The 22321-nt window shown below is 39.0% G+C and overlaps 1 protein-coding gene across 2 annotated transcripts in view; it reads right to left on the reverse strand.

Moving 5' to 3' along the window:
* The window catches only part of Mapk6 (mitogen-activated protein kinase 6), a 34381-nt gene extending 24252 nt beyond the window's left edge, over positions 1-10129 (reverse strand). Inside the window, exon 1 of one of the 2 annotated variants that reach the window (XM_078049604.1) lies at positions 9957-10129. The gene's annotated coding sequence lies outside the window, so the exon portion shown is untranslated. Of the gene's footprint in view, positions 1-9307; positions 9565-9956 lie in introns of those variants that run through there. The other variant, XM_078049605.1, reaches the window with a different exon arrangement.
* Between the last annotated feature and the right edge of the window lie 12192 nt (positions 10130-22321).

Below are 22321 nucleotides of genomic sequence, written 5' to 3' on the forward strand. Positions count from 1 at the left end.
TCTATTCCCCAACTCTGATATAGTGTATTTCCTGAAGACAAGGATCTTCCTGCATAACCAAAATATAATCATCAAAATCAACTACTACCATCTAGCTAAAATACCATTTAAGTTTCTACAATTGTCTCAGTAATCCAGAGGTAAAGGACCAATTCCGAAATCACATTGAATACAATTCAACTTTGTTTTGTTTTTTTAATTTTTTGTTTTAATTAGTTACACATGACAGTACACAATTCAATTTTTTTTTTTTTAAGAGAGAGTGAGAGAGAGGGGGGGACAGAGAGAGAGAGAGAGAATTTTAACATTTATTTATTTTTTCTTAGTTCTCGGCGGACACAACATCTTTGTTGGTATGTGGTGCTGCTGAGGATCGAACCCGGGCCGCACGCATGCTAGGCGAGCGCGCTACCGCTTGAGCCACATCCCCAGCCCCCACAATTCAACTTTTTGAAAATATTTTTTAGTTACAAATGGATCTTTTACTTAATTTATTTATTTATATGTGGTGCTGAGGATCGAACCCAGGGCCTCACACATGTTAGCTAAGTGCTCTACCTCTGAGCCACACAACTCCAGCCCTGAATACAATACAATTTTTAATATTCCTTTCACTTTAGAAGTTTAAAGAAATCAAACACTTTATAGTCTCAAAATTTTATTGAGCACTTAACATGCACCAGACAGTACGATGATACAGTGAGGAATAATACATGTAAGGTTCTTCCACTTCCAGAGTTTGCATTCTAGTAAGGAAAGAATGACAAACAAATAAATCAGAAAAAAACCTAACTTCAGATTTGGCCAAGTGCTATTCTTGGGTACTTGGAAAATGGTCATTTGAAGAGCTAATACCTGAAAGATAAGAAGGTACCAGCATTGCTAGGAGATGGAAAAGAGCATTTCAAACAGAGAACACTAAAACAACCACCTAAGGCAAAACAAAACTTGGCAGAGTGGAGTAAAAGAAAAGATGCCAATGTAGCCACAAGACACAGAACAAGGGGAGAAGGAACAGAGGCAGAAATGAGACTGGATAGGTAAGAAGAAATGCAAGAAGCAGGACTCTGCATTTTAAAAGTAAGAGCAAAAAAATATTTATTTTGAAGGATTTTAAGCAGGCAATTAACATGACTGTATTTTAAAAGATGCTACTAGAAATGGATAGATGAAGGTAGAAATAAAACATAAAAATAAATTAAAGGCTACTTTGACATGATAATGGCTAAGATCAGGATGGTAGAAATGCAGATATAAAATAGATCACTGTATACAAACAGATTCAAATGATATTTTAGAAACCTAGAGAACACTCGAGGACAAGGGAAAGACAGAGATCAAGGATAACACCAAGATCCCATTTACTGATATGGGGAAGACTGGAAGAGAAGAACAATATGGGCGGACTACTACTGTGAACAGGTTAGATCCATTTAGATAACCGCTTACTTAGGTAAACTGATAATGTCAAGCAGTCAGCTGTGTCTATAGAGCTCAGACAAGAAACATAAATTTGGGGATTATCCACATGTGGGTGGTATTTAAAGCAATGAGTTAAATGAGACCACCAAGGGGAAGAATTTAGAAAGAAGAGGGGAAGGGAATCTAGAACCTAGCCCTTGAATATGCTAAAACTTAGAAGCAGGTAGAGAGAAGCCTGTCAAAAATATAAAAAGGTCAAGATCATTGAACTGTTGTGCGTAACTAATTAAAACAAAACTTTTTAAATAAATAAAGAGGTGTGAGCTAGGAAGAAAATAAGAACATGTCTTGTAAGCTAAGAGAAACAGGAAAATAAGCAGAAAACAGTGGTCAGCTACATTGAATGCTGCTACAAGATACTACAGATAAATTTGGTAACTAAGCCTCTGGTAATCTTGGTTAGAGCAATTTCAGAGATGTGATGATGGAAGCAAAGGGAAGTGGAGGAAGCACATAAGTACAACTCTTGAAAATCTGCTTGGGGATGTGACTCAGAGGTAGAGCCCTTGCCTAGCATGTGTGAAACCCTATGTCTAATACTAGCACAACCCCAAAAAAAAAAAAAAATTTTTTTTTTGCTTGGAAGAAAATAAAAAATGAGGCTGTAGCTACAAAATTATATAGAATGAGGTAGAAATTATAAAGAAGGAAGCCTCACTAGAGCTGCTCTATCCAATAGTACTTTCTATAAATATAGAGATGTTTTATACCTATGCTGCTCAAGAGGGTAGCCATTAGCCACATATGGCTACTGAATAGCTAAAAAGAGGGGTTGTTTTCTTTTTTTTTTTTTTAATTAATTTTTGCCTAAAGGAGGTAGCTCAGTTTTTGTAAAGTACATGCTTATCATGTGTAGGGTTCTGGGTTCAATCCCCAGCACACACACACAAATTTTTTTTCATTAAAATACCTACATGTAGCCAGTGGCTACCATATTGAACAATATCACTCTAGAACATATTTGCATAATAATAAAAATGATCCAACAGAAAGGGGAAAACTCATGTTGCAGGCAAGAAAGCAGTCCTTAAGAATTCAAGGGAGGGGCCGGGGATGTGGCTCAAGCGGTAAGGCGCTCGTCTGACATGCGCAGGGCGCTGGGTTTGATCCTCAGCACCACATAAAATAAAGATGTATGTCCACCGAAAACTGAAGAATAAATATTTAAAAATTCTCTCTCTCTCTCTCTCTCCTCTCTCTAAAAAAGAATTCAAGGGAAGGAATCCACATTTATAGAGAAATCTATAAGGAATACAACAAGAACAAAGCAAGACATAAAATTACAGTAACCAACAAGACTTAAAATCAAAAGGTGGATTAAGCATGGTTAAAATCTGTTTTAATTAACTTTTTTGCTGCTCTGACCAAAAGACCTGACAAGAACAATTTCAGAAGGAAAAGTATGTCACTCACAGATTCAGAGGTCTCAGTTCATAGCTGACTCTACTTCTCTAGGCCCAAGGTAAGCAAAACACCATAAAAGGTGTGGAGGAGAAAAGGATTCAGAACAGGACAACCAGAAAGCAAAGAAGCCTCACCACTGTAACAACCTACCTCTTCCAGTCATATCCTATTCTGCCTAAAATTAATCCCTATCAGTGGATTAACACACTAATTATGTTAAGGCTCTCAAAACTCAATCATTTTACCTCTAAACTTTCTTGCACTGTCTCACACGTGAGCTTCTAAGGTACACCTCACATCTAAACCATACAGAATCTTAAACTCAAGACTAAGATTTTCAAGTTACAGAAAACTATAAAAGCCAAGCGGGAGGAGGAGGGAAGATAAAATATATTTTATCAAGAAACTATTAGATGCCAGTCATTTTCTAAGTGATGCGCTATTTCTTGTTACTCCTAACCAAAACCTCATAAATCTCATTTTACAAACACTGATGTTTCAAGAACTGAAGCAACTTCATGAGTCACATATACAGTAAATGCCAGGATTTGGACATATGCCAGTCTGACTATAGAGTCACAATCTTCCCACAGTATGAGGTGGGAGGTTAAGAACCACTCCATTTCTGTACCTGGAAATAACTTAAAAAAAAAATGTCAGATTAGTCTGACAGTTATCAACAAATGCTAACAAGCCTGGAAATACTAGGTCAGAGACAAAAACTATCAGTGCTACTACCCACAAGATAAGTAAGGAAAACTCACTTGAAAGTTACTTTTTAATTTTTAATCCAATAAAAATAACTTTATTGGGCAAACAGGAGGAAAGTTGTGCATTCTTACAACTTAACTACTTTATTGAAGAGGAGTATCAATTAGGACATTGATATTGCTTTACAACAGATTTAAAATAATATCCAGGATGTGAACAGCACATCTGTAATCCCAAGCACAGGTGGTTGAAGCAGGAGGATCAAAAGTTCCAGGTCTGCTGGGCAACTGAGCAAGACCCTGACTCAAAAAATAAAAAGTGCTGGGAATGCAGACCATGGTAGAGCACTCCTGGTTTCAATCCCAGAACCACAGAAATAAAAAATTAAATTAAATTAAAAAGTCTAAAATAATATCCAGGCTTTTTTTTTTTTTTCTTTTTTGGTACTTGGGATTGAACTCAGGGGCACTTAACCACTGAGCCACATCCCCATCCCTTTTTTGTAATTTATTTAGAGACAGGGTCTGCTAAGTTGCTTAGCATCTCACTGTTGCTGAGGCTAACTCTGAACCCAAAATCCTCCTGCCTCAGCCTCCTGAGTGGCTGGAATTCAGGCATATTTTAAAAAGTAAAAAACCTACATCTCTCTCAATTTGTACATTAAGACGGGAAAATTATTAAACTGATTTCAATTAGTTATTAAATTACAACTTAGACAATTTCAAATTTGGTGTGGGCAAAGATCATCTAGATCTGAATTGTTCATTAAGACAGCCACTAACTACAGACAGCTATTTAAATATATATTAATTAGCCAGGCACGGTGGCCCACACCTGTAATTCCAGAGGCTCCAGAGGCTGAGGGCCTAAGCAACTCAGAGAGACTCTGTATATAAAATATAAAAAGGGACTGGGGATGTGGCTCAGTGGTAAAGTGTCCTGGGTTCAATCCCTGGAACCAAAAATAGTAAATATATATTAATTAAATTTCAGTTAAAAATTAAATTCCTCAGGCACACCAGTCACTTGTTAAATACTCAACAGACACATATGGCTAATGACTGTCTCACTGGACAGCACAGAATAGAACTTTCCACCACCACATAAACTTCTATTGGATAGCAATTACTCAACTTTCCATTGACTTTTTTTCAGAAGGGCCACTAAAGAGAGCATATCACAAGACGTGGGTTTTCCAAACTAGTCACTAACCAGTTGAAAAATTCATGTCTGACATCACTTAGTGATTTTTTTTTATTTTTTTATGCATGACTTTATTTTATTTGTTTGACTTTATGTGATGCTATGGATCCTATCCAGTGCTTCACACTTGCTAGGTAAGCCTCTACCACTGAGCCTGAGCCTGAACCCCAGCCCCTAGCAATGCTTTTTGAACTGAATATGCATTTGAATCACTGGAAAGTCTTGTTAAAATGTAGTTTCTATACTTGAGATAAAGTCAAGATTCTTCACCTCTAACAAGTTCCCCAGTAATGACAATACTGTTGGTCCAGGAATCACACATTAGTGCCAAAGTCTTGGATCTCTCTGGGATTCAGCTTCCTTAACTGTCAAATGATGTATCTGGAGTAAAATAACATCTACGACCCTTCTCAAACACTAACACTTTATTGTTATAGTACTGTACAGAATTAAATGCACATAAATTTTCATTCTCTGCAGAAGCAGAGAGGTCTTCCCTGAAGTCAAAGGTGGGATTCTAACATTTTTGTTTGTTTAAAAAAGAAAAAAAACTACATTTAGATGAAAATCAACAGGAAAATGTTATTTGCTGTATAAAGATTCAATCTCTATACAACTTTTTAAAAAATGGATATAGAAGGCTGACACAACTAGTAGTGCCTGGGTAACTTAGCAAGATCCTAACTCAAAAAAAATTTTAAACCATTAGGGTTATATAGCTCAGTGTATTGTGATTGCCTAGCATGTGTGAAGCCCTGGGTGGGGGGAGAGGGTGGAAAAAAATTTTTTAAAGGCAGGCATATCTGAAAGTTGATGCTTTTAGAACACACCTGTAATCCCAGCAGCTTGGGAGGCTGAGACAGGAAGATCAAGTTCAAGACTAGCCTCAGCAATCAAGACTAGCCTCAGCAACTTGGCAACACCCTAAGCAATTTAGTGACACCCTGTCTTAAATGGCTGGGGTTAAATCTCCAGCACCAAAACAACAACAAAAAAATATTATCACTACTAGAAAGGCTGATGTAGGAGGATCACTTGAGGACAGCTGGTCAGAGCCTGCCAGAGCAACAAAGAGAGACACAATCCTTTAAAAAAACAACAGTCAAGGGGGCTGGGCATATAGCTCAGTTGGTAGAGTGCTTGCCTCACATGCACAAGGCCCTGGGTTCAATCCTCAGCACTAAAAAAACAAAAAAAAAAAAAAAAAAAAAAACACAGTCAACAACAAACAATCAGAGGGGCATACTATATTTCCTAAACATGCAATTTATGGAAAGAAAAAAAAAAGAATGTTGGATTCAGTCCATAGCATTGTTACCTTGTAAGAATCAATTCCACATAAAAGCAACTCCCTGGAAAAAGTCATTGGCTACACTAACATCACTACTGTTTTTGTAAAGTCTCAGAATACTGAGTAATAAAAATGCCCATTCTATAGGCAGTCTACAGTGTGATGTCATGAGTCACAAAACAGGCTAAGGGAGATGATGGAGCACAACCAACAAAGTCACACAGAATTTGTTTTTGAGATATTTTCTTTCTACTTTAACAGGGGCCCTAAAGTAACACAAGATTCAAATAGGCAATACAAACAAGGAACTGGACAGCAGTAGTAAGAAGGCTAACCATTTCATAAAGCAATACGTGAGGAAGAAGATAGGCTAAGATATCTAGTTTGTTCTTAAATTCTGAACTGTGACCAATGTGATTCTACAATATGTATACTCACAAAAATGAGAAATTATATCCCATCTATGTATGATACATCAAAGTATATAAGTGCATTCTACTGTCACGTATAACTAATTAAAACAAAAAAAATTCTGAACTGTGCATGACAACTAATAATCTATATTCCAAACCAAACACTGTAAAATATATGTTCAATTTCTAAATCTTCTAAGTAATGTGATGCTCTGAAAATCCTCAGTACTCATGTATTTGTATTTTTGTTTCCTTTAGTAGGAGATATTTTTAAAGTGTGAATTGAAGTTTATTAAAATTCCTTTGTATAAAGCATGTAATAAAATTTCAAAATGTCTCCAAGTACTTAATTCAAATATATAATACATTTTGTTCACACAACTCCTCAAATAAATCATTCTGAAAAAATAAACAGTATACACAGAAAATTTAAGGGGTGGGGGTCAGGAGTTTTTTCCTCTCACTTTCAAAACTGCCATGCTCAATCCTTTCATTTTTCCTTCAATCTTATTTTTAAGCCAATTTGCGAAATGTTGGCTGTTTAAAAAATCAATATATCTTATTATCAAGTTTCAATTTAAGTCCTAAAGTTGGAACTGTATAATCAGTTTATCTTAAAAAAAAAAAAAATGAAAACCAGTGCCTATAACACTACCACCTATTTCAAGATTGACTGACAATAGGGACTGAACCCAGTGCGCATAACCACTGAGCTACATCTCCAGTACTTTTTAATTCTGAGACAGGTTCTCACTAAATTGTTTAGGGCCTTGCTAAGTTGCTGAGGCTGCCTTGAACTTGTGATCATCCTGCCTCAGCCTCCCCCATCATTGGTATTACAGGCATGTTCAACCAAACCTGTCATCAATTTGTTTTTATTAAAGGAGAAAATTCATATAGATAAGAAAGCAGTAGGTATAATCATGTTTTAATAATTTCAACAGAGTGAAATGTTCATGTTCAGAAGATATACCTGATTAAACAGTAACTGTGTTGACACTTTTACAACATTTATTTAAACCAATTTTCTAGATTTTATAGATAACTTTTACACAACTAATGAAAACATAAGCTCAATTTCTACTAAAACCTAAAGTACTATCTATCTGTCCTTTATAAATAACCTGTAACAAATCTCTTTTACTAGCAGTCAAATAACTACTACTAACAAACATTTAATTTCAGCAACTGATCAGTGACTGATTTTACCTTTCCTCTCAACAAATGTTATACAATTCCACCTGTAGGATATGCATTATCCTTTTTAAATGCAATTTAAGAAGCCATTACTTTTTTAGAGAAATTGCTGTTCCTCCTCAGAGGAAAGAGGGAATTATAATTAGGCAGAAACATTTTAGCCTATCATTTAAAAAAGAAAAAAAAAACAGAGTATAAAAAAGAAAAAAAAAATAGCCACGTAGCAGTCGTGGGCAGGATGAGTCATCATCCAACTCAAAACTTGCAGCAGCACTTCTAAGCTTCCTCCTACCAGACCCCATCCCCTTCAGCAACATACTCTGAGTCAGCAAACCTTACTATTTTGTCAGTTAGGAATTCTTGAATTCTCAAGATGCTTAAATGAACACTTTCAATGCTAACACTTGTCATCAGAATGTGTGCTTTTTCTATTGCAAAATTAACTGTTCCTCAAATCAATCTGCTCCAGATTCTTTTTTAATCACGATTAGTATCCAGACTACTTTTAATCCCCTTCTGCAAATAACTGAACTCCAAAACATCCTCATATAAAAACGTTTGTGTTTTGTTTTTTAACAGTTCTCCATTTTCCATGTCCCCGTGCCCCAGAGTCAAATCTAGTTGATAAAATAGGTCCTGCTCAAACCTAGCATATTTCCTAGATGACTGCAATTACTGAGCTTATAACTTTACAAGTCTGATAGATCAATTATATTAACTGATCTAACAAACATGTAAGATATATATATATATATATATATATATATATATATTCATATTCCTTGGCACATAGCAAGCACTTCATAAATACGTTTGAACAACTATTAGCTAAAGGCATCTAAAGTTTCTTCCACCCAATTCAATATAATTTTTCAAACATTAAAAAATGACATTTCTAAGAAAAAACTCTAGAAGCATTCCCTTTCAGGATCGGGCACCGTTTAGATCTACGTTCTTTTAATAAGATCATCCTATCCATCTCAGTTTTCCAATGTTTTTAAAAAAAAAAAAAAGGCATGGCCAATCAGAAATTTAAGAAAAAAAAAAAAACAGGCGAGAAAAATCAGAAAATCACTCTGAAGGTCTTTACTCTTCGTTCGACGGCCTATTAAATTTTCCACCACGGGCAAATCATCTGTATCCATTAAAAAAAAATAGTTAATACAGAAACAGACTTAAGGGCATTTTAGCAATGAACATGAATCTTGCCGCTAATACAGTAGGCTTCTAATTCCACCTCACCAGTTCCGGTCACTGGATCTTTTCCAGTGAGCAAGCCAAATAAGACAAAAGGAAAAAAGAAAAAAAAAGAAAGAAAAAGAAAAATCAAAAAGCTCCTGCTGCACAGAGCTCCCCCATACCACCTGAACCAGTGGAGAACCTACGCCAGCCCAGGAACAAAAGGCAACCAAACACCTTGACTTTTCAACAGGACTCAAGTCGGATTAAAATGCAAAGTGAAGAGGCTCTTTTTAGTAAACTGACAAAAGTACGTTTTCCATTAGGGTACTTTTACAGACCACCACTTAACATCCAGAAAAAAGATAAGGAAAGGCAGCAGCAAAGAAGGGGGATAGTAATTCCGTCTCAGACGGGTTTTCAGTACCTCGTTTAAGGCTAGACTCAAAACTTGGGCTGACTTCGGGGCTCCGAGACGAGCCGGGTGAGTGGTGCGCGCTACGTAATTTGCCGAGTCCACTGGAGACTTTACCCGGCCGGAGTCAGCTGAGGCCGAGTCACCGGGGCGGGATGGGGGAGGAGATACGGGAGCCTTTGGAGAGGCAGCGTGCCAGGAAGGCGAGACTCCGCGCCACCTCACGCTCCTGGGGCCGCGCTCCGGGCCACCGCCCCTCGCTCTCCCGCCTGTCTGCCAGCCGGCAGGGCTTCGAACCCGCGGAGCCCGGCGCGGGCGGCCAGACCAAAGCCAGCGAGCAGGGCCCCAGGGCGGGCGCGGCGCGGCCGGGCCCGGCCGAGCGCCCGGCGAGGGGCGTGCCGGGTGGGAGGGGCGCGCCGGCCGCGCCGCCAGCCCCACGCGGGGACCCCGGCCCGTCGCCCGCCGCCCCGCGCGGAGAAGCGGCGGCCAGGCCCAAGCGGGCGGGCGGGAGACGGAACAAAAGCGCCTTTGTTGAGAGGCGGCCGCCGGAGGGTCACACACAATGGAGGAGGGAACCGGCTCCGCCGCCGCCGCCGGGCCCGCCGCGGCGCCCTCCCGAGCCGCCCCACGCTGCGCCCCGCACTCATACACACACACTCACGGGACTTCTCCGACTCATCGAGGGAGTGCGGGGCCCGCGGACAGTCCCCAGTGTCGGCTCAGGTCTCCGGCTGTGCTGGCGGCAGCGGCGTCTCCGAGGCTCTCGCTTTGCCGCAGTCGCCGCCATGTAACCCCGACCCGCGAGAGAGGGCGAGGGAGAGGGGGCGGGGCCTCTATGTGTCACGCCCCCTCACGTCACAGGCTCACTCCACGGGTTCCCCCGCCCCCGCCGGCTCCGCGCGCTTGCACGCGCCGGAATTTCCAACGCCCGTGACTGGGCTCTGCGCGCCACGGGGGTGGCTGGAGAAGCACGCGGGCTAGTCAGCAGCTTCGGGTGGGCTGTGCCCGCAGGTTGTGTGGGAGGAGGACAGTCCTGGATCTCTCTGTTAAGCTACTTGCCTGGGCACTAACGCACAAAGGGACCTATCTCCTTCTGAGCATTACTGAGCACCTACTATGTGCAAGGCACTGAGCTATCAGAAGAGGCCTCACTCCTTGCTCCTGTCATTGGGCTGGGAGCTAGAAGCTGAACCTCAAGGTGGAGTAGCTGGAAAGTTACAGCCCAAGTACAGGGCAAACACGCCAGGGGCCAAAAGATAAGGTCTTTAATATTCTTTTGTTTTGTTTGGGGGAAGCTTTACCACCAAGCTACATCCCCAGCACTTTTAATTTTTTTTTTTTTTAATTTTGAGGCAGGGTTTGTTTAATTGCTTAGGGCCTCACTAAATTGCTGAAACAGGCTTCAAACTCGCAATCCCCCTCCTCAGCTTCTGGAGTCTCTTGAGATTACTGACATGCAACACCGCACCCAGCCTAAGGTCTTTAATTTTGCCTGATTTTGGAGGAAGGCTTATAGGAGAGGTCACCATGGGTGTTCTTTCTGCTGTATCCTGAATAAATCGATATAACCACAGGAGGTGAAGTGGAAGGGGTGTTCCTGCTGAGTGAACTGTGTGAGCGAACACTGGGACACAGAAGAGTACCTTGTTTATTAGAGAAACCAGGACAAGGCCAATATGTCTGAATTTGAAAGTAATGTATTGTGAGATGCAGTGGGAAAGATAGATTTTGTGTCCATTTCTTGACTAAAAGCAAATTTATTTTTCTTGTCATGACTTATTTTGAGTCCAAAGAATCTTTCCAGTGCTTAGGTGAAATTTAAGTAGGGATTTATGAAATTAGAGATTCAGGTCAGCATATTTTTTTCAGTGATAATCACCATCCCAAAGAGAACCAGGCATATAGAAGTCTCTTATCATCATGTGCATTTTCAAGAGTGAAGCAAAGACTCTTCAAAGATCCTGTAGTAGGGCTGGCGATGTGGCTCAGTGATTGAATGTGTGCCTCAGTTGAAAGCTCGCCTCACAAGTGTGAGGCACTAGGTTCTGTCCTCAGCACTGCATAAAAATAAATAGACAGTGTATCCACCTATAGCTAAAAAATAAATTTAAAAAAATCCTGTAGTGACTTGAAGTAGTTCAGATGAGTGTCTATTTTTAAAATATCTTTATTTTATTTTATTTATTTGTTTTGTATGAGGATCGAACCCAGTACCTCACACTTGCTAGGCAATCGCTCTACCACTGAGCCACAACCTCAGCTCCAGTTTTCTATTTTTATGTTTAAAACAATAGCATCTGAATTGGTCCCTAAACCACATGCTTGGTGTTTAATTAAACAGAAGGGGGGGAGATGCTGAGAGCCATAGCTGAGTGGGAAAGAAAGTGGGCATTTTTGCCAGAACAGAGTGGTTGAGAGGTGACACCAGCAAGCCATTGAGATGATAATGGTTATGTTAAGCTGTGTATTCAATTGTATATTAAACCCCTGGTGTTCGCCTTGGCCTGCTACTTTGGAGTTCTCCTGGGGATTTTCGGAGAGTTCCCATTGGTTGGGGAAGTGCAGGAGGAGGGATTTCCGGAGGAGGGAATTCTGTTTGGTGTGTGGTGTGTCGGGGGAGAAGGCCACGTGCGTGGTGTTCCGGAGTGTTCCCGGGAAGTATGTGTAGAGTGCCGGTGAGAGTTCAGGAATAAAGGTTGCTGTTTGAACCTACAAGGCTGTGTGGCGGCTCGGTTGTTTTGTGCCCAGCCAGACTGCGGCAGAATTCCAGGTGTGGAGAGGAGGGAATGAACAAATAACTCCAAGATAAAGAGGAGGTTTGTTCAAACACCAAAATTTCCAACGTGTAGAGGCAGCCCGTCTGCAACAAGAGCTCCTTGCCTATGACTTGTGTCTGTTTCCCTCAAATTCTTTACTCCCACTCTCAGGAACTCTTCTACCTCTTCCTTTCCATCAATAATTTGATCACCCAGAGGCAGGGAAATAAATAACAAGCCCAGAAACTCTGGAGGGTGAAGCAGGAGGATTACAAATTCAAGGCCAGCCTCAAGTTAGCTGGGAAATAAATAACAATAAATAATAAACAATAAATAAATAACAAGCCCTGTTTATAATGTAAGCCAGCACGGTGGCACAAGGCTATAATCCCAGCAACTCTGGAGGGTGAAGCAGGAAGATTACAAATTCAAGGCCAGCCTCCCAGTTTAGCAAGATCCTGTCTCAAAATGAAATATTAAAAGGGCTGGTGATGTAACTCGGTAGTAAAGTACTCCTGGGTTCAATTCTGAGTGCCAAAAGAAAAAAAAGTTTATAAAGTAGTATCACCACTGACTGTCAGTAAAAAACACCAAAATCACCTGTTGGTTATATGAAACCAAGCTTTTGGTTTATAGCAGTAAGGGAGACCATGAAGTTGCCAGTCTCTAGCCTCTCGAAAGAGAAAAAGGTGTCAGGAGAGGAATAATTATAAGATTTGGGAGATCTGATTTAAGATCAGTCTTTTAATGAGGAGGCCAGATGGAGACTGGGTTAATAAGTAATGCTATATAAGTGATATAATAGTTTAAGATGGGTACACAGAGGAAAGGGAGAGTTTTGAAACAAGCATAGAAGAAAAAGCAGTTGTTTGTTAAACCTAATAGATTAATCTTGTTAAGGAGGGGGCTGTTTACCCTGATGAGTTCAGTTAGTAATGTATTCTTCCTATAAATGGACTTGGAGGAAGTTCCTGAAACTGCAGTACAGTTTTTGCAACTTCATCTTCTTGAGCAAGAATTTCTTGGAATTAAACTGTAGACAGTTGAATTGTAAAATAATGTTAATGCAGTTGGTCTTAGTTTTTAATCCTATTGTGTGGGTATAAACAGTTCAGTTTTCAGCTTTTTTAAACTTCAGATTATGATCCACTAATAAGTAGTAAAATCATTTTAGTGTATCATGACCTACATTTTTCCTAAATAGAGTTAAAAAACTAAACCAGAGAGCATCACCTATAATAAAAAGGGCAAGCACTATTTGTGGAATTTTTAGTTATGTCCCACAATTCAACAAGTCTGAAAAGCCATCAATTATGAGACATCATTATTTTATATGCTGTTGAAAGCAAAAAACCAAAAAAATAAAAAATAAAAAACCTTATCAAAATGTGATCCTTCATTTGCTACATTCTGCCTTTATTGATATTAAACTGAACTGGAGGAAACACTTTTTTTTTTTTTTGGTGCCAGGGATTGAACCCAGGGCCGCATGCTTTCCAGGCAAGCACTCTGTCACTGAGCCACATCCCCATCCCCAGCCCAGGAGGAAACACTTAACATTGATGGAAAAAAAGTGTAAAATATACGGTATATGTAACTGTTGATTGGATCAAATGTAAAATGCATTTCTATTAATTGTTTATTATTTCCATGAGTTATGCTATTGCTAAAAGAACTTGAAAACTACTGTTGTAGTGGAAGAATGGAGGAGATAACAAATAAATCCAAGAGAAAGAGGAGGTAAGTACACAACAAGGCAGCATGAAATGAGTTTCCTGAGCAGAGATGCAAACTACCTGCTCATTTGGAACTTTAATGGGAGGAACAATTGATGAGGACTGGGGACATCAGAAAAGAATCAACTGGAAGAGAGCATATTTGAGCTGGGTTTGATCCCATCAAGTAGTAGCAAGAAAAAGACATTCTCAAATGAAAGAGCAGAATGTACAAAGGCATGAGCAATGGGCAAAGTCTGACAGGCCTGGAGGAATGAAGACAAGTTGGCACCAGATGGAGACGGCTTTGATTACCATGCCAAAACTTGGATTTATGCTAAAGGCAGTAGGAGAGGAATTTAGATGATACAGCTAATATTTTAAAATGATACCTCTGACATTAATGCAAAAGGTAAATTGGATAAGCAAGAGCTAGGTGCCTAGAGATGATAGGAGAATCCATTGTCTTTTTCAGCCCTAAATCCAATTTACTTTATTCTCCAAAAGCCAAAACAAAATTTGGTTTAGGAGGTTGGGCCTGGGGCTCAGTGATAGAGCACTTGCTTAGCACATGTGAGACACCTGATTTGATCCTCAGTACCACACAAAAAATTAAATAAATAAAATAAGGTGTTGTGTCCATCTACAACTAAAAAAATTTTGTGTGTGTGGTGCTGGGGATTGAACCCAGGGCCTTATGCATGCGAGGCGAGCACTCTACCAACTGAGCTGTATCCCCAGCCCAAAGAATTTAAAAGAATATTAAAAAAAAAATCTGGTTTAAGCATGAGAAGAGTGTAGAGGTGAAGAGCAGAGAAAGAGAGAGATTATATTTAGATGATTGTTGCATCTCTAATAAGAGGGAAATATTTCATTTGGGGGGCAGAGTGAAATGAACATGGTGAATGTTCAAATGGGTTGAAAGTAAATTGAGTCATACAGTGGCTCCCAATTCACTTCTTTGAGTTAAATTCCCTCTTTAGGCTACTTTCCCCAATTAGATTATTCAAGAGGATAAAATATCAAATATTAACTTTTTCAAAATGGAGGAAAAGTAGATTTTAGCAACATAGGTTAATTCCTGGAAAATTTCTTAATATAAATAATTGAACACAGCGTATTAGGAAAATGTAAAAGATTATCATGGATTCTTTTCAAGTAAGATATTATAAAGAAATACCACTTCCTTTCCTAATAGGATTACTACATTATTAAACCAGGATGTTGATCATTTTAGGAAGGCAAGACACCTTTGTGGATAAAATGGAGAGATGTAGGTTTAGATTATTGCAGAGAAATTAACATGTAAAATAAATGAGTGTGAGTTGAAATAAAGAGTGCAAATTAATGGCATGATATTAACCTTGAGACAGTTCTCAAGAAAAGTAGACTTGTCTAGCCTCAATAATGTTTTTATCAATGTTTTGTGTGAAGATACTTGTTAGAACTAAGGAAGATACAAAATTTAGATGGCAGAATAATTTTAGCTCAAAATCCATCTTCATGTGTAGTAAGGACTCTTTAAAAAGATGACATTTGACTGTAGTAAATACAAATTCCAGTATCTTTGTTCAGAAAAAATCATTTGAAAAGAGACAGGATTTGGGAGATTTGGCTTGACTTGATAATGTGGCAATAAGTGTAGATAATCAGAGTGTGAGCAGCCACCAAAACCTGACAAAATGTAACAAAATGTGTTAATAGAAAACAGTGTCCCTTTCATAGGAGGTACCAGACCTGTGTTATTCAGCTCAGAATTTCTTCACTTGCATGTTCAAATATAGAAAACACAAAAAGAACTACCACACATAGCAAACTAGTGTTCATTAGGTAGAGACACTCAGGAAGGGTGTGGAAACTATATTCTCTGAAAAAAAGATGTGGGAATTGGCTCTGATTAACCAGCAGAGATTTTTCTAAGGGTTGTTATTCAAAGAGTAGATTAATGCCATGTTGCTTGGAGTTCAGATCTGAGACCATCAGGAGGGCTATTGGAGAGGAACATTTTGGCTTGGCCTAAAAAAGGACTATTTTGGATATTGGAACTGAGCCAAGGTGGACAGGACTTCCTGATGAAATAAGCACTACACCCCTGGAAGCATTCAACCAGAAAAAACAATGGCCACCTGTCAAGGATGCTATAAAAGGAATTGCTAGGAGAGAGGCTAGAAAGGAGGTTAATTCCCAAGGAGGTTAATCTCCAACTTGAAGCTTCTATTTACCTTTTTGTGGGGGCAGGGACTCACTGGGGATTGAACCTAGGGCCATTCTACCTCTGAACTACATGCCTATCCCCTTTTATTTTATTTTGGAGACAAGGCCTCACTAAATTGCCAAGACTGGCTTTGAACTTGTGATCCTCCTGCCTCAGCCTCCTGAGTAGCTGGGATTACAGACATGCATCACTAGGCCTGGGCTATGTTTATGTTCTTAATTTAAAATGACTCCTCTCCTAGACATGGTTTCTAGGAAAATACATTGTATCTTGATTTGTAAACAAAACAGCTTTCTACTGAAGAAAAGTTGATTATCACAGCTGATTTTCTTTATTTGTTGTAGTTGTGCTCTATAAAGTTGCTGTGAACACTGAATTAGTGAATAGAACCACAGCTCTCAGGAGAAATTCAGGCTAAAGTTCCTGTAAACCTCTAGTCACCTTTTTGTCAATCAGTCTATATAGGCTTGTTTTATGTGTATTTCTGTTTAAAGATATCTTATTTAATATTAATTGTTGATTCATTGATATTAACTCATAGCCAGCAGCACTATAACTCATGGCTCTACAAAGCCTATCTAATGTGTTTTCTTCCTAAGATGCTTCATAGCCTTCTACCACTTAGGAACACTAGACAGCAACTCACTATTGTGGGGACCACTTTAAAGAGCAAAATCACCAACAAAAAGTAAAATGGGAGAAACACAGCACTGAATAGACCACAGAAAGGCTACTTGAGGATATTATGAGACTTGGGAGTGTCACCTTATTTGACCTTAGCTGGGAATTTTCATATAGAGTGATTCAAATATTTTGCCACTTTGTGCATGTCTGAAAATAACTGTAAAAGTACGGTGAGTTTTGATATTGGAATTATAAATACATTTCAACAATAGGCAAATTTGCAAACAACCTGTAAATAATGAGGCTCCATTGCAGTTAAAAATTCTGGAGAATCGGGCTACGGTTGTAGTTCAGTGGAAGGATGTATGCTTAGCATGCACAAGGCACTGGGTTCAGTCCCTGGCATCAAAAACAAAAAAGAAAAACTGGTTATGGAGAGAATATTTTCTGTCAAAATCCATCAAAGTTATATCTAAAGTTGATGAAAGGCAAATCATGAATGCCTGCTAATGAAATTAAGGATCCCAAATTTAACTTGATGGGAAAACAGGTTTTTATACCTCAGAAGAATGGTAATAGGTATCACTTACCAACCTCCTAAGAACTAGCCTGTTTCAGGTAACCACTTCATAAACATTGTACCATTTTCTCAGGCTATGATAAATGGAGCTTCATTAAAAAGCTCCAAAAACATCTTAATTTTTTTAGGAAAAAAAACTGGCTTTCCTTCTAATAAAATCAATTTATGAAACAAAAATCTAAATACTTTTTGAATAATGGTTATATAACTACATACTTAAATAAACTGGGAAATACCTACTGGATAGTTTTAAAAACTAATTGTTAAATAATGAAAGCATCCCTCCCCCACCAATGTACCTTGGAAGCCAATGTGACACATTTGTAGAAATGGTAAAATTGAACTAGTAATATAAGTTTATAAATTATAGCTTCCTCCTCCATCACCACCCCATTCACCCTACAACCATCTTTTTTTTTTTTTTGGTGGTGGTTGTGCTGGGGTTGAACCTATGTCTTTGTGAATGCTATGTTCCCAGTGCTAGTCCCTAGACACATACTTTTTAAGAAGAGCACAGAGATAATGACACTATCTGGCTTGAGAGAACTTCAATCCAAAGGTTTTCGTACTTGGACTCTGTCCTTATTCAAAAGCTTGAGAACAGATACTCCTCATTTCTGGAGATAGTTACATTGAAACTTGAGACCACAAAGATTTCTATTACTATCCTCAGTTTTTTTAGAACAACCTGGCCTCTTCCATTAGGCTACTGTAAATAAAAGTAAAAAATAGATATGATGCCCCTCAGCCCATGTACAGGAAGTGATAAATGTTTTGAATTGTGAGAACAAAGCAGTTTTCACTACACAAGGTCATGCCCTTCCTCTATACTCCATTAGAAAAAGCTGTCCCATCATTTGGGGAAGAAGTTTATTACTATCAAACTTCAAACTCATGCTGTACATTAGTCATTTGGAGTGCTCCACTTACTGATACAGTGTAAAATCCTATTTTTCACTTTTATTTGGCAAATATTTTGCCCCCTGGTAGTTACTATCACTAGAACATGAAGATATCTTCATCCCCAGAGGCTGATACTCACCCCTGGAGTCTGACTGTACCTATCACTGCCTCTGGCAATCCCTTAGGTGTATCATCCTGGGTGAAAAATGACCAGGGATTCAGAAGAATTAAGATTCATCTGCCCATCCTGGCAATAGCTGTAGGCCTATGATAACCATCCCAGCGTGCCATAAGTTTCTCCCTTTCTGCCCATATCCTCAAACAGAAAGACCCTATAGTTAGAAAGACCCCATGCTTGGTTTGATGCTGTACTATTGCCACCTTGACATTCCTAGTAATTTTGTCTTTGAACTTGTGTTGTGAAGTAAAGTCAGATGGGACAATAGAGTATGCAGGTGAGAAGAGACAGATGCAATAGATAGATGCAATACATGTGTCCACTTCTCCTTGCCATTCTGTTCACTATAACATTCTCCATGCCCCATGAACACAGACCTCTGGTGGACTCACAATGCATGAGAGATCAAAGCATAAAAGTATAAGGTGAGTGTCTGCAGCTGAGTAAGTAGAATTGCTGACAGCTGTGAGATGCCATGCTTTCCATAGGAAGCTGAGTTTCAAATACAGAAGGCAATGGCTCTGTGTTCTTAAAAAGAGAGAGAGAGAGAGAGAGAGAGAGAGACAGAGACTAGGTTACCCTATCACAGTTTTTCTTGTGTTAACTTCCTTGTGTTAGCCAACCACCTATACTGAGGACATTTCCTTTCAGGACTTTCTTTTTCTTCGGGAAGTTAAGGGTACTGATAGAAAATGTGTGCATCAAGAGGTGAAATAATGATTGAGTGAGTTTTGTGCAGTGTTTGTACTGTTCTGGTAAGAACAAAATATTTTTAATTTTTTTTTTAGATGTAGATGGACGCTATACCTTTTTTATTTATTTATCTTTATGTGGTGTTGAGAGCATCCAATCCAGTGCCGCAAACGTGCTAGGCAAGCGCTCTACTACTGAGCCATGATGCCAGCCCCAAGAATAAAATACATTTGAACCTCTGAACTATGAGATAAAAATTGTATCATTTTGATAAATCCATGGAGGAGTTAAATGCTCTTATGGAAAACTTGCTTTGTACAATATATACATCATAAAATTCATGTTAATAATCTAAATTTAATTTTTTTCTTACTTAGAATGACATTCAAGAACAAATTTAAAGCACCATAACTAGAGAGAAACCTCAGAAGAAAAGAAAATAGCTTTATATTTTATTACCTTTAGCAGTATTTTCTTTTTCTGTTTTTTGACACAGGGGCCCCGATAGTATGTAGCCAGTGGTACTAGAACCACCCCCTCAAAGGAGTTTGCTAGTCCTGAAAGAGGTGGGTCAGGAAAAGAATCTCCAGTGCCCACACTCCCCTCACTGGGAGGACAGAAGCAGCAAGAGAATAGCTCTGTCCTTGTGCATAAGGGTCCAAGGCCGCCTGCAAGCCTAACCGCCCACACTCAGGAGCCACTTCCTGTGTTAAATACACAAGCTTCTTTACTCAGGGAGTTAGGAAGAGGGGGAGGAAAGAAGACTTCGTTCTGTTGCTGGGGCACATTTTCCCATAAAAATAATGTAGGTCACAGTTTTGTAGTCTAATGGTCAAGCTACATATGGGCTAAGTGGGCTTCCAAGAGTTCGCCTGAGAACCTAACCAGTATTTATAACATTGTGTCTCAGGGGAAAATGCATTTTCATTTTTAAACAACTAAGTTAGAAGTCAATTTTTGGGAACATAACTCAGTCAAAAGCAGGAACTGTCTGTACCTTCCTGCTCAGCAATTCCCACACTATAGAGAAGAATGGTATCTGTAAGCCCTAGGTAAACAACTAAACATTAATATAAAAAAAATATTATTCATAGTAATAACTTCACTTTGTCCTCCTGGGAAAGTCCAACCCTTCACATTTGCTGCTTGAAGAACCTGACTGCAGTTTCATCAGAGTTGATTGGTCTCTGGCAACCAGCACACACTAAACCAAGCCCAAGAGACTATGTACCATAAACCAGATGCCAATTCATTCAGAACACAAGAATAGCCGAGCTGAGCTGGACTCATGATTCAACCAGTCTGGTATTCTCTGACAGTGATTGTGAACTTCTGTGTTTCATTAATTGTAACTCTAGTGTTGTGCATAGTGCATAAATGTAGTGGTCTCTCAATAAATGTGTGTTGAAAATTAAGTACTTATGAATATTGTAATTGACTGCTATGTCATAAACTTCAAAGAGGTGAGTAGAGATTTCCTCCAAATTTTTACTTATGTAATCCAGTTTTTAAAGTAACTTGCTTCTTAGGGAATCTATTTTAGTTACCTTTTTCTATGACCTGGTATATCTATTAGACCTTTACATAAGGTTTCTGGGAAGAATTAAATGTATGATTCCAAGTATAGCTTCATTGCTGATTTGTTATTTATAGGAAAAAATAATGTTTCTGTTCTGTTTTCCACATTCTTAGCAAAGAGGCCTAGCATTTTATTGTTGTACAACTTTAGGACACAGTTAATGATAAAGTTCTCTTTCTTGGAGTAAAACATAGCTCCAAGCTTACCTTCTATTAAATGTACTTCAGACTAGCAAACCTAAATGCAGTATCCCAAATCATCTACTGAATGAAACTCATTTGCTATATTTCTGTCCACTTACATAGCTTTGTGCAATTTAATCTTTTCTTCATTGTATGTCTATTTGGTCTATGGCTTTGTGTTTACTACTTTGGAGAGCTTAAAGACATCTCAGTCCAATGAGTCTTCCTCCATGAGCTCACTCTCAAACAGTCTCTGAAAGTTTTAAATAAGACAAGTCCTCCTGTGGTAATCCTTGAGGGCTCCACTCTGAAACCAGAAGAATCCATTTGGTATCCTGGCACTAATAGTAGTCTGCAAACTGGGTACTGGTCCCAGTTCTGCCACTTATTAGTAGTTTGAATCTGGACAAGTCATTTAATTTCATCTTTAAAATGGTATAAATACCATCTACCTCACCTTCCTGGCAGAGTCCATCTAAGGATTTTGTGAGGTAATGTGTGAAAAGTACTCTGAAAATGCTAAACAACTATATAAATAAGAGATATTGTTAAAGTCTCCATATAGAAGCTTGCCTGTGTAAAACCATTATTCCTAAAGTTAAGCCAGATTTCTCCTCTTTCACTCTACTTATTCAATAGTTAGTCTTTGCATACATTATTCCAAGTCACACCCCCACCCCACCCCCACCCCCACACTTTCATGGTAACTTAGTTGGGAAGTTTTAATTGTTTTCAGTGTTTAATATGCAAATTGGTAAAAACCTTTTTAAAGTGTAAAGTTCATGGTTTCTGTGCCTATTCATTTCTCATCAAGAAATGTGATCAAATAGTGAAACCTGCAACTTGCTCAAGCTTGTCACTTCCAGAAAAAGCAGAAAGCAGGTGTGCCTTGTCTCAGCCTAGAAGAGAGAGAAGGGGAAGTCCAGGAGACTGTGAGAAAGGGATCTGGAGTGACTGAGGGAAATTCTTCATTCCCACAACAGTATAATAATGAACAGGTTGACTTACACTGAAGCAGAAGAATACTCTCTTTTAATTTAACCCGGGGTCCATTCTAGCAAAGAAATATTTCTCCCACTTTTAGAAGCCTCCAGTAAAGGTTTATAGGTGCTGCTTCCAAAGGAAAAATGAAAGACAAAGTATTCTTCTGGAAAAGGGGGTAAATTTTATAACATGATTTAGGTGTTCGGCCGGGTATGTAATGAAAAGGAAACCATTTTAATGGTTCTTTCTATCCCCTCCCTCCCTCTATGACTCAGATATTACTCCTAAATAATCTTCATCTTCATCCCAGGATGGGGAAGCTGAGGAAAGATCTCATCTCTAGGTTCCAAGTTCTATAATGGCCTTGGAGAAGAAAGGAACAAAGGCTAGGAAACAGTAACTTTTAAAGGTAATCCAGCCAGACACAGTGGTACATGCCTGTGGTCCTAGTAACTCCAGAGGCTGAGGTAAGATCCCAAGCTCAAGGCCAGCCTGGGCAACCTCATGAGACCCTGTCTCAAAACAGAAGTTTAAAAGGTAGGAATGTAGCTCAGTGGTGAAGTGCCCCTGTGTTCGATCCCCAATACCAGAAAAGACAAAAAAAAAAAAAAAAAAAA

The sequence above is a fragment of the Ictidomys tridecemlineatus genome, chromosome 5 (assembly GCF_052094955.1).
Source record: "Ictidomys tridecemlineatus isolate mIctTri1 chromosome 5, mIctTri1.hap1, whole genome shotgun sequence".
Lineage (NCBI taxonomy): Eukaryota > Metazoa > Chordata > Mammalia > Rodentia > Sciuridae > Ictidomys > Ictidomys tridecemlineatus.